The sequence below is a fragment of the Oryzias latipes genome, chromosome 16 (assembly GCF_053564925.1).
Source record: "Oryzias latipes strain Hd-rR chromosome 16, Olatipes_Hd-rR_3.1".
Taxonomy (NCBI): Eukaryota; Metazoa; Chordata; class Actinopteri; order Beloniformes; family Adrianichthyidae; genus Oryzias; species Oryzias latipes.
In genome coordinates, this window is record NC_136252.1 from 11,751,448 (window position 1) to 11,763,656 (window position 12,209).

The 12,209-nt window shown below is 46.6% G+C and overlaps 1 long non-coding RNA gene across 1 annotated transcript; it reads left to right on the forward strand.

The window, feature by feature from the left end:
• The first annotated feature begins 10,604 nt into the window (after positions 1 to 10,604).
• Positions 10,605 to 11,616, forward strand: LOC144984503 (uncharacterized). Its single transcript, XR_013648250.1, has 3 exons — positions 10,605 to 10,877; positions 11,041 to 11,280; positions 11,357 to 11,616. It is a non-coding gene; the product is annotated as an uncharacterized LOC144984503 (long non-coding RNA).
• The last annotated feature ends 593 nt before the right edge of the window (positions 11,617 to 12,209 follow it).

Sequence of the window (12,209 nt, forward strand, 5' to 3'; positions counted from 1 at the left end):
TTGTCCTAGAACCAATACATAACTGAACTTTCCACCCTAAATGAACCCAAAGACAATCCAGGACCTGAAGAGTATGGTAGAGGGCGTATTTAAGAAGTATGACACATGGATGGATGACTGAGAAACCATGTGGCTGTGCCGGGAACCGGGAACCTGATCAAAGATTGGAGCAAAGTCAGTGGTGGGGAGTTGATGTTTCTGATGAAATGGGAAAGACTGATGAAGCAGATTCCTTACTAGCCTGTAAGGCAAACACTCCTCAGGTGGAGTGACTGATGTGGAATTCTTGTCCTGCAAATGAATCCTGGGGATTGCTGTAATTTGTTTGTTCCCTGGATTCACTTTTGTCATGATTACCTTTTTTTCTATAGCTTTCTCACCTTTTTAGGACATAGCAGGGAGAAACCCATTCATTTCAGTTGCATAATACTCTCCAAGGTTGAGAGGGATTGATCGTTTCCAAAAGAATCATCCTGATGTGCCCGTACGACCGTCAGGAGCAGGTCCTTAGGAGGGGGAAGAATGTAATAGTCCTTAACTAGAAGTCACGAATCATAATGATTAACATGAACAAAAAAAAAAGTAAAATAGTTAGACAAAGAAAAAACAGAGGTGGGAAAAAGGGGGATTCACAATTAATTAAATTCTTTTTGAATAAACTTCCCCGTGAACCGCCACCTTAACGTGGTGGGGGAGTTTGAGAGCTCGGGTGATCCCAGGAGCTAAGCTGTCTGGGGCTTAAGCCCCTGGTAGGGTCTCCCATGGCAGACAGGTCCTGGGTGACGAGCCAGACAAAGAGCGGTTCAGAAACCCCTGATGAAAAGAAACAACGAGGACCCGATTACGTCGCCCGGATTGGCGTCACCGGGGCCCCACTCTGGAGCCAGGCCCAGGGTCGGGGCTCGCAGGCGAGCGCCTGGTGGCCGGGGCTCTTCCCACGGGCCCCGGTCGGGCACAGCCTGAAGGAGCGACGTGGGACCACTCTCCCATGGGCCCACCACCCGTAGGAGACCTCAAAAGGGGCCGGTGCAATGTGGTTTGGGTGGCAGTCGAGGGAGGGTGCCTCGGCGGCCCAAACCCCGATCATGGAACCTGGCTTTTGGGACATGGAATGTCACCTCTCTGGGAGGGAAGGAGCCTGAGCTGGTGCGAGAGGTTGAGAGATGCCGTCTAGATATAATCGGGCTCACCTCCACACATAGCCTGGGCTCTGAAACTCAGTCCTTAGAGAGGGGTTGGACTCTCTACCACTCTGGAGTTGCCCAAGGTGAGAGGCGGCGGGCTGGCGTAGGCTTACTCGTGAGCCCCCAGCTCAGCCGCCAAGTGTTGGAGTTCACCCCGGTGGACGAGAGGGTCATGTCCCTCCGCCTCCGGGTGGGGGACAGGTCTCTAACTGTGGTTTCGGCTTACGGGCCGAACAGCAGTTCGGAGTACCAGGCCTTCTTGGTGTCTCTCGAAGGGGTACTGGAAAGTGCCCCAACGGGGGACTCCATTGTCTTCCTGGGGGACTTCAATGCCCACGTGGGCAATGACAGTGGCACCTGGAGGGGTGTGATTGGTAGGAACGCCCCCCCTGATCTGAACCCGAGTGGTGTTTTGTTATTGGACTTCTGTGCTCGTCATAGTTTGTCCATAACGAACACCATGTTCGAGCACAAGGGTGTCCATCAGTACACCTGGCATCAGGACGCCCTAGGCAGGAGGTCAATGATCGACTTTGTAGTTGTTTCAGGTGACCTTCGGCCCTGTGTCTTGGACACTCGGGTGAAGAGAGGGGCGGAGCTGTCCACCGATCACTACCTGGTGGTGAGTTGGATTCGCTGGCGGGGAAGGAGGCCGGAAAGACTTGGAAGACCCAAACGTACTGTGAGGGTCTGCTGGGAACGTCTGGCTGAGCCCTCCGTCAGGGAAGTCTTTAACTCCCACATCCGGGAGAACTTCAAACAGGTACCGGGGGAGGTTGGGGACATTGAGTCCGAGTGGACCATGTTTTCCACCTCCATTGTCTCTGCTGCTGCTCGGAGCTGTGGTCGCAAGGTCTCTGGTGCCTGTCGCGGCGGTAACCCCAGAACCCGGTGGTGGACACCGGAAGTAAGGGATGCCGTCAAGCTGAAGAAGGAGTCCTACCAGGCCTGGCTGGCCTGCGGGACTCCAGAGGCAGCTGACAGGTACCGGCAGTCTAAGCGAGCTGCGACCCGGACTGTTGCGGAGGCGAAAACTCGGTCCTGGGAGGAGTTCGGTGAGGCCATGGAGAAGGACTATCGGTTGGCCTCGAAGAAATTCTGGCAAACCATCCGACGACTCAGGAGGGGAAAGCAGTTCTCCACAGGCACCGTTTTCAGTGCAGGTGGGGAGCTGTTGACTTCGACTGGGGACATTGTCGGGCGGTGGAAGGAGTACTTCGAGGATCTCCTCAATCCCACTGACACGCCTTCTTTTGAAGAAGTGGAGAATGAGGATTTTGGGGTGGGGCTGTCCATTACCCGGGCTGAAGTCACTGAGGTAGTCAACGAGCTCCTCGGTGGCAAGGCCCCGGGGGTGGATGAAGTCCGCCCTGAGCACCTCAAGTCTCTGGATGCTGTGGGAGTGTCTTGGCTGACACGTCTCTGCAGCATCGCGTGGCGGTCGGGAACCGTACCACTGGACTGGCAGACAGGGGTGGTGGTTCCCCTCTTTAAGAAGGGGGACCGGAGGGTGTGTTCCAACCATAGGGGAATTACACTCCTCAGCCTCCCTGGGAAAGTCTATGCCAGGGTACTGGAGAGGAGAGTCCGTCCGATAGTCGAACCTCGGATTCAGGAACAACAGTGCGGTTTCCGTCCTGGTCGTGGAACAGTGGACCAGCACTACACCCTATCTAGGGTGCTGGAGGGTTTGTGGGAGTTCGCTCATCCAGTCCATATGTGTTTTGTGGATTTGGAGAAGGCGTTCGACCGCGTCCCCCGTGGCATCCTGTGGGGGGTGCTCTGGGAGTATGGGGTCCGGGGAGCCTTACTGAGGGCTCTCCGGTCTCTGTATGACCGGAGTAGGAGCTTGGTCCGCATAGCCGGCAGTAAGTCAGACCTGTTCCCGGTCCACATTGGACTCCGGCAGGGCTGCCCTCTATCACCGGTTCTGTTCATAGTTTTTATGGACAGAATTTCTAGGCGCAGCCAGGGGCCGGAAGGGATCTGGTTTGGGGACCACAGGATTTCCTCTCTGCTTTTTGCAGATGATGTTGTCCTGTTGGCTTCATCGAACCGGGACCTCCAGCGTGCATTGGGGCGGTTTGCGGCCGAGTGTGAAGCGGCTGGGATGAGGGTCAGCACCGCTAAATCTGAGGCCATGGTCCTTGACCGGAGAAAGGTAGTTTGCCATCTCTCGGTCGGTGGAGTGTCCTTGCCCCAGGTGGAGGAGTTTAAATACCTTGGGGTCTTGTTCACGAGTGAGGGAAGATCGGAGCGTGAGATTGACAGGCGGATCGGAGCAGCGTCCGTAGTTATGCGGTCGCTCTATCGGTCCGTCGTGGTGAAGAGAGAGCTGAGCCGAAAAGCAAAGCTCTCAATTTACCGGTCGATCTACGTTCCAGTACTCACCTATGGTCATGAGCTATGGGTCATGACCGAAAGAACGAGGTCCCGAATACAAGCGGCTGAAATGAGCTTCCTCCGCAGGGTGCCTGGGCGCTCCCTTAGAGATAGGGTGAGAAGCTCGGTCACCCGCGGAGAGCTCGGAGTAGAACCGCTTCTCCTCCACATCGAAAGGAGCCAGTTGAGGTGGCTCGGGCATCTAGTTCGGATGCCTCCTGGACGCCTCCCTGGAGAGGTGTTCCGGGCATGTCCCACTGGGCGGAGGCCCCGGGGAAGACCCAGGACACGCTGGAGAGACTACGTCTCTCGGCTGGCCTGGGAACGTCTCGGGGTCCCCCCAGAGGAGCTGGAGGAAGTGGCTGGGGTGAGGGAAGTCTGGGCATCTCTGCTCAGTCTGCTGCCCCCGCGACCCGGTCCCGGATAAGCGGAGGAAGATGGATGGATGGATGGATAAACTTTAAATTTATAGGATTCACCAGTGTTGGCGCTATTTGTCAGTGGAACCGGCACTAGTGTGTGAATGTGTGTGTGAATGGGTGAATGGGTCTGTGACTGTAAAGCGTTTTGTACCTTCTCCGAGTGTTTTAAGTGCGAGCTGGCAGCCAAAGACCAGATGACGCTGCTGTATTCCAGAATGGGGTGAACATTGGCCCCAATATGCAGTTACAAGTGCTTTTGGTGTTTTTCTTCCCTTCAGACTCGTCTAAAATGATCTGGAGAGAAGACCTAGTGAGCGGTTTGCTTTTGCTACTGTGCTGCCGACATAGGCTAAAAAAGTTACTCATCTGTCACGGAGGACACCTAGGGAGCGCACTTTGCCCACTTGCTGCAGGCTGGAGGAGTTCATTTGTTATGTTTGATAGATGTAGATAGCTGTAAATATTGTGTATTTTTGTGGGTTACATTTTAAAAGTGTGTTCTGCAGAGGTTTGAAGAGCTGTACAGTCCAATGATCAGGTAATAGTTTTGTACATCTTGACATCATCCGCATACACGACACATTCTGCACGCTGAGACCAGTAAATGTGCTAGCAGAGCGCCCTGGGGTACTCCAGATGTTACATTTACCCATTCTGATGTTTTCTCTTTCATTACAACTCTCTGCTCTCTCCCTGACAGACAAGAACCAAACCATTGAAACATTTTGCCATCAATATTATATGACTCTGCCATTTTGTTTAAATAATTCAAGTGCCGCAGTTTTACCAGCTGGACTGAAGAAGTCCAAAGTAAAATGCTTAAAATCCCGGAAGAATCATTGATCAAGAGCCCTTTGAATAATCTAAAGACTTCAGCCTTCTGGAAAATAAATATGAGGAAATTAATGTGGTTCGACTCTTACGATGACCACAAACCGCTATCTAAAGAGATGAGACTATCAACCAAAATATTCTGATTCATCTAATATTGATTGAAAACATCTGCATGTGTTTTATTCGTTTGTGAAAAGCTTTGCTCATCAGTTACTGAAATGTGAGGAAGAGCCTCTGAGAAAAATCTGCTCTCCGATAAGTATGTAAGTGCCAAACTCAACTGCAATTTAAAAGCTAATCAGCAAGAGACAGGCATTCCCACTAAATCCTACGCTTCCTCGTGGCATGCAGACAGTAGATAATTTAATCAGCCTTTTTAAACCCCCTGACTTCCCCCTTAGTCGTCAAGGCAACGCTGATCTCAAAGCCGTCTGGAAGGAGACGCTGATCAGAATTCCTCAGAATTGGAAAGAAACAAACCGAGTCTGAACAGAGGTAAAACCTACTCTTGTCAATGTGGTGTCAAAAGTTTTGGAGAACCTGTAACCCCCCCACCTCGTCCAATCGACATCATTTAATTGAGCAATTTTTTTTTCTATCTTTGAATTCTTGTGTATTGTTGTATGTATTCAAAGACAGAAAAAAAATTGCTCAAGTGAGCAAGTTATTTGTTACAGCTAAATTGTTTAAAGCAGATGATAAATATGCAAAGATATTATATAGTGCTCAAGTTGTCAAGTGATAACGACTTCATAATAATATTATTAATAATGTAGAAAATAAAGCTGGCAGCCAACCACACATATATATATAAAAAAAAAAAAATGCCCTTCTCACCCTCCGCGGGTGGTTTCTCCTCCAAGCTCGGGTCTTCTACCAGAGGCCTGGGAGCTTGAGGGTCCTGCGCAGTATCTTAGCTGTTCCTAGCACTGCGCTTTTCTGGACTGAGTGGTCTGAGGTCTTTCCAGGTATCTGTTGTAGCCACTCCTCCAGCTTGGGGGTTACTGCTCCGAGTGCTCCAATTACCACAGGCACCACTGTCACCTTCACTTTCATGCTTTCTCCAGTTCTTCTCTGAGTCCCTGGTATTTCTCCAGTTTCCCATGTTCCTTCTTCCTGATGTTCCCATCGCTTGGTACTGCCACATCCACCACAACGGCTTTCCTCTGTTCTTTGTCCACCATTACAATGTCTGGTTGGTTCGCCATTACCATCCTATCAGTCTGGATCTGGAAGTCCCACAGGATCTTTGCCCTCTCATTCTCTACCACCTTCGGAGGTGTTTCCCATTTTGACCTTGGGGTTTCCAGTTCATATTCTGCACACATGTTCCTGTATATTATTCCAGCCACTTGATTGTGGCGCTCCATGTATGCTTTCCCTGCCAGCATCTTCCACCCTGCAGTTATGTGCTAGATTGTTTAAGGCGCCTCTTTGCACAGCCTACACCTTGGGTCTTGTCTGGTGTGGTAGATCTGAGCCTCTATTGCTCTGGTGCTCAGGGCTTGTTCCTGAGCTGCCAGGATGAGCGCTTCAGTGCTGTCCTGTAGGCCAGCCCTTTCTAGCCATTGGTAGGACTTCTTGATATCAGCCACTTCAGTTATGGTCCGCTGGTACATCCCATGCAGGGGTTTGTCCTCCCATGACGATCTGTCCTCCAGCACTGTATCCTCTGCTCTCCATTGTCTGAGACATTCACTGAGCACACTGTCAGTTGGGGCCTTAAGCTTGATGTACTCATGAATCTTGGATGTTTCATCCTGGATGGTGGCTTCCACGCTCACTAGTCCTCGGCCTCCTTCCTTGCGGCTAGCATACAGATAGACTAGATGTGAGATATATAAATATATATTTATATACATATCTTATATATATATATATATATCAATTATTTTTTTATATCAGGTATAAAGACGCAATAATTTATCAAGACAGAGATAAACATTTCTGCAAAAATGTATATACTGTTTTTTTCCAGCAGGTAATTTGTGACTCAGCAGGACACAGGTTTAGTTCAGTGAATCCTGACTCTCAGTAAATCTTCACTGTGAAGACTTTCTGTCATTTTGCAAAATAAAATGAATTCAAATTATGCAAGTATGGAGTCCATAATAGTTCAAATGTGCAATCGTAAGTAAGTGGGGTTAAGTGAGGACAGGAATGAGAAAGACAAAAAGAAAAAATACTGGACCATCAGTGGGTAATCTGGTACTTTATTAGAAAATGTGCACAAGAGACTTTCCATATTAGTTTCCTTGGAAGAGTGCTGAGGGTTTACTCAAAGCAGTGAGTCAGTACTGATCTCTTCTAGATTTAAATTTTAAGCCCTCTAGTCCATTATAATCCAGGCCAAAGGCCAAAGACCAAATGACGCGGTTTAACCGTGGTTTGATGCAGTTGGGCCATTTTAGCACAAGCAGTTGGCCTTTCTAAAAACACACACAATCTGGGTTCAAGTTTATTGTAGAAACTCTCAAAATGGAGCAGCAAATATGGACGTCAAAGTGGGAATGTGTGGGGGGGGACTTGTGTCTTCACGTGATGGTTGATTTTTGTTTCTCTTTTCAGAGAGACACCATTCATTATCTCAGTCACATATAACTAAACCAGTCCCTTTCAGATCCTGAATCTGCATGGCATCATTTATGAATATTTGCTGATGGATGTGTCTGAATGAGTATTATTGCGGCCAACGTCAGAGTGATTTTGACTCTAAAAAAGTTTAGCTGCCTTAAAAACTAACACACATTTGACATCTTAGTTTTGAAATGTTGTGTGATCATACCAGACCTGTACCACTGAACTGTGCTCAGGACCACCTCTGCAGCCTTGACATGGTTCACTTATCATGTCCAACCACTGATCAATCACAGCAGAGAAACTGCATTAGCCCATTAAGATAGCTTTAATTCAATTCAATTCACACACCCACGCACACCCGAGCCCGGAAGACCATGCGACGCCCCCGCCCCACCCAGATACCAGACTCAACTAACGGAGTCTCCACCGCCCCCGCCAAGCACCGCCCCCGCCGGGCACCCCTGCCTCTACACTACGGCAGACAGACAAGTAGCAGCAACGACCAGGCACCCCACCGCCTAGGTCATGGACCAGAGAGACTGAATTCTTTCCAAGTTACTTGAACTTTTGGCTGACATTTTTTCCAAGCTGATGTGATTGAACAGCAGATTCCTGTATTGACTTACATACATTTTTTTCCCTATTTTTCCAGTTTAGTAACATTTTTTTTTTTTTTTTGCTATACAAAAAGTTGTGAAAATTATAGATACTAATCCTCCTTTTGTATCGATTGCACTCATATCACCAAGCATGCAAAGTGACGGTGAGGCCATTAAGCCAGACTGATAGATCAGCACATACCTGTGGCCAGAGAGCCTGGACAAGTGAACAGAACCAGTGCATGCAGGGAACTGTCGGATAGATACTCTCGCAGTGCTTACAAATGTCTGAGTTCCTGAGACCCAACTTGAACATCCTCTGTCCAGTGTACTAAATCCTGTGGAGAGCTTTGAAAGTGGATTTGTTAAAAGTTTGGATATTTTGTCAGTTTAAAGGTGTTTAGACACATTTCTTACCAAAAGCTTTGATCTGTGCTGCTGCTCAAGTCTGCATCCCATTTTGTTATCAGAATTGAAATTTTATTACTATTATTATTAAGTTGCATAAGAGTTTTTATATTTTGGAAAGAGTTTTACTCAATGAAAAATTAATCAAAGAGGTAACTACTTCTGGTTGTTTTAAGTTGTCTTTGTAATTAAACCTTTTAGTAATTATAGATTTAAGTTGCTGATATTTCAAGAAGTTATTTAGACCATGTTTTTCTTGTAGTTCCTGGCGTGTTATCAGAATCAGAATCATTTTTTGTCATATGCTCAGCTTTTACACTGACATACGAGATTGTTCCAGTACAATCCGAACAAGATCAGAGATACAACAAATAAACACATACAGTTCAAGTTGACTGAGGCAGCAGCAATAAATGCGCACCTTTTTTTGTTTTTCAGAATCAGAATTATTTATTGTCATTGTTATGAATTTTCCACCAATAATTAAGTGCTCTAGTAGTGTTACGCCCCCTTCCGGCCAAGCTGGGAAGTGTAACATTTTTTTATTTATAAGGATTTCTGAGAAATTCAAACCAGGCTGTCAAAGAGGCATTTATATTAATATTTTGGAAGCAGTCCTGTTTTTTAACTGTTTGGCTGATAAACAGTAGATCTGACACGATGATCTTTCCACATAACACCTGTTCTAAGTCCAACCATTAGTCGGTTTCTGGATTGTTTTTTAATCGTTTTAAGATGTATGGTTATCTATTTACAAGAAAGTAGTTGTGGAAGTTAGGTAATCCTAAACCTCCGCAGCTTTTTGCAGATTTTAAAGCTTTTAGACTAATTCTTGCATGGTAATTTAGCCTTTATGGGATGGTTTAAGTTTTATTGTAATTGATCTTATTATTAAACGTTGAGATATTTTTTTTTTATTAAGTGGGTATCATAAATTTCTTGTTAACCCTTTTATTTTTTATCCACTACCGTCATCCAACCAACACAGAGAGACTTTATCCTAAATTGGATGCAGAGCAGCGGGTGAAGACTCCCAAATTAAAAGAAAAATCCTAAAGAATGAAGATTTTTATCACCACAGAGACAGACTGTTGGCAGACAGCTCTATGTTTTGTAGAGTAGGGAGTTGATGGTTGCTTCTTTGCAGTGAAGGAGGGGGGAATATTATAATCACCCCCACTCCCATCCCTTTTTCAAACTAGAAAGAGGTGGAGGTGGGACTGATGAACATTTTGTTACTTACACACCTTATGGTGTCCAACACCAATAAACACGGCTTCTGCCAAAGCTGAACACCTGGTAATTATCATGCTCCTGCTACAAAATATGCTCTGCTGCTCAGCCTCCCATACACAATCACCTGGCACTTCGTTTTTCTGTGTAAACAACAACAACAGAGAGCTGCACCAAACACTCAGATGCACCCAACAAACTGCAGACCATCATCTGTACCACTTTAAATCCAAAGTGGAGGTAATGATGGTTTGTGTTCTCTCATCAGAGGACGGGGGCTGTGGGGGTCAGAGTGGGTGGTTTGAACATGCCTGCAGTCCAAATTTCTGAACACAGCTGACATTTCTGTTACAGTCTTAGGGCCCCACAACACCTGACTGTTTTTGACCAAAACAGAAAGGTCATCTACACATTGAAACTGATACTGCTTTCAATTTTAGTTCAGCTTCAAAAGCAACACTGCATCATAAACGTTTTATCTTTGCTTAGATTCAGTCATTTTGCAGATGCTTTTAATCCAAAGTAGCTTAACTGGCGAAACTGAATATCATGAATTATCCCGTTTTATTTTGTATTTGTTTTTGTTTTTTCCCTTACTGTAACCGTAACACAGTCAGTAAAGACAATTTGTTTAGAAAAGCTTATAGAAAAATGTCTCCAATGTGAAACAATGTCATTAGAGTAAAGAGAGGTTTTAGTGGAAACCACTGGATGTTGTTTTTCTGGTCTATAAAAACGCTTTGTAAAAATCTTTTTTTATACATATATTTTGGCAGGTTCTACTTCATTTTAGTTGTTTTTGTGGTGACTTTGGTGACTGAAGTTGTCATGGAAAGGCTCGCCTTGGGTTTCACCTCTTATCTTCCCTGTAGGTCCTCCCCTTCCTAAGGTCTCTTGTCACAGGTGTTCAGCGTTTGTAATCATGTGTTCTCTATTTAGACTGTGGCTGTTTTGTGTTCTGTGTCGGAGCATCTGCTTTTTGTGCTTCAGTTCAGTTGTGGTTTGAGCTGCTGGCATTAAAGCCTTTCGAGTGAGTACTGGACTTGTGTCGTTTCTTCCTGCTCCTGGGTTTTCTCCCCTTGGTCCCTCCGTCACAGAAGTACGTTTTAAAACACCTGCCAAGAACCTGCATGACTAGTACTTATTTGTGACTGTGTGAGGAAGCCAGAGTCCCTGGAGAAAACCCCACGCATGCATGAGGAGAACACGCAAATTCCACACAGACTGGGTCAGAGGTATTTCTGAAGGCGGCCGTCATTCAAACACAGCTCCTACAGTATGAACCTGATCTCTCAACATCATCCGTGTCTTCCGTGCTGTGTGAAGGAGATATACAGTCAATACCTTCGTGCAGCGATGAGGCTAAAATTTGACGGTAACTTCTCCCACACTTTTTAGACGAGCACTGAGCATCAATTGTGACGCACCTCAAAAGCACAGCAGACGCAAATTTGATGTGTGAATTGGGGTGAACGCAGCATTACACCGGACTGTCATGGTGCCTCTGTCAGTCTCCTCCCCCTCCCCTCTCTGCTTGGCTCCTGATGCGACACAGCTGCGACCACTCACCTCATCACCTGCCTGCCTTCATAAGGAGCTCCAGGACCAGTATTCATCACCAGTTCGTTGACCCTGATGGTGCATAGCATGGCGGTCACGTTCTCTGCCATTGTTTCTAGCCTCTGCCTAAATCTTGCTCTTACCTTGTCTCCAGGAATCCATTACCACGAGTGGTCGCCTGAGTCTGCTGTTTTCCGGGTCACAGCCTTGTCATTACCACCTGTCGAGCCACGAGTCTCTGCCGATCCTCAAATCCACCACGAGCCTCTGCCGATCCTCCAATTTGGTCGAACCCACCAGTGACGTCATGAGCCGACGAAAAGCCTCCATCCTCGTCGTGGGTCATCCTCGGAGTCAGCTGCTTCGCTAACCTACCTCTGATTCAAGAGCTGAATATTAAACCATTTCAAATCATTCCAAAACTCACCTGTGTCTCCTTCTGGGTTCCAGCGTCTGGGTCTGTTTAGTTCCGCTAGCCATGACACGGGCTTGACAAATTTGTTCAGAATCCTTGCACATTTCTCCCAAAAGTGTGACTTATATATTATGTATTTTCTTCTATTATGCAATTTTTTCTCCAAACTATATTCTTTTGTAACTTATACCCCGGAAAATATAGTGATTGCTTTTTCATGTTCTTATCGTAAGTCTTTGTCAACTGGGGTCCATCCATTAAGACTATTGACATTTTTACTGTTTAACACACCAAGAGCTACATTTCTGCTTGTCTTTTCAACAAACTGCTCTTGAATCTCTTGTATGAACATGTTTTATCCACACCCCTCCAAGCCTGGAATTGTCCACACCTGGTTAACAAATGCAAGATGCCGTCTGCAAACCCAGCTCACTGTCAAGATTGCACATTGTTATGTCTAGTTTACGTGTGTTACTCTTTAACCCTTGTGCTATCTTAGATGACCCCACCCTTACAATGACGTGTTCTCCCTACCATGACAAAGGTGGATAAAGGTGGAAAGATTTCATGTAATCCATGGACAACCGTGAAG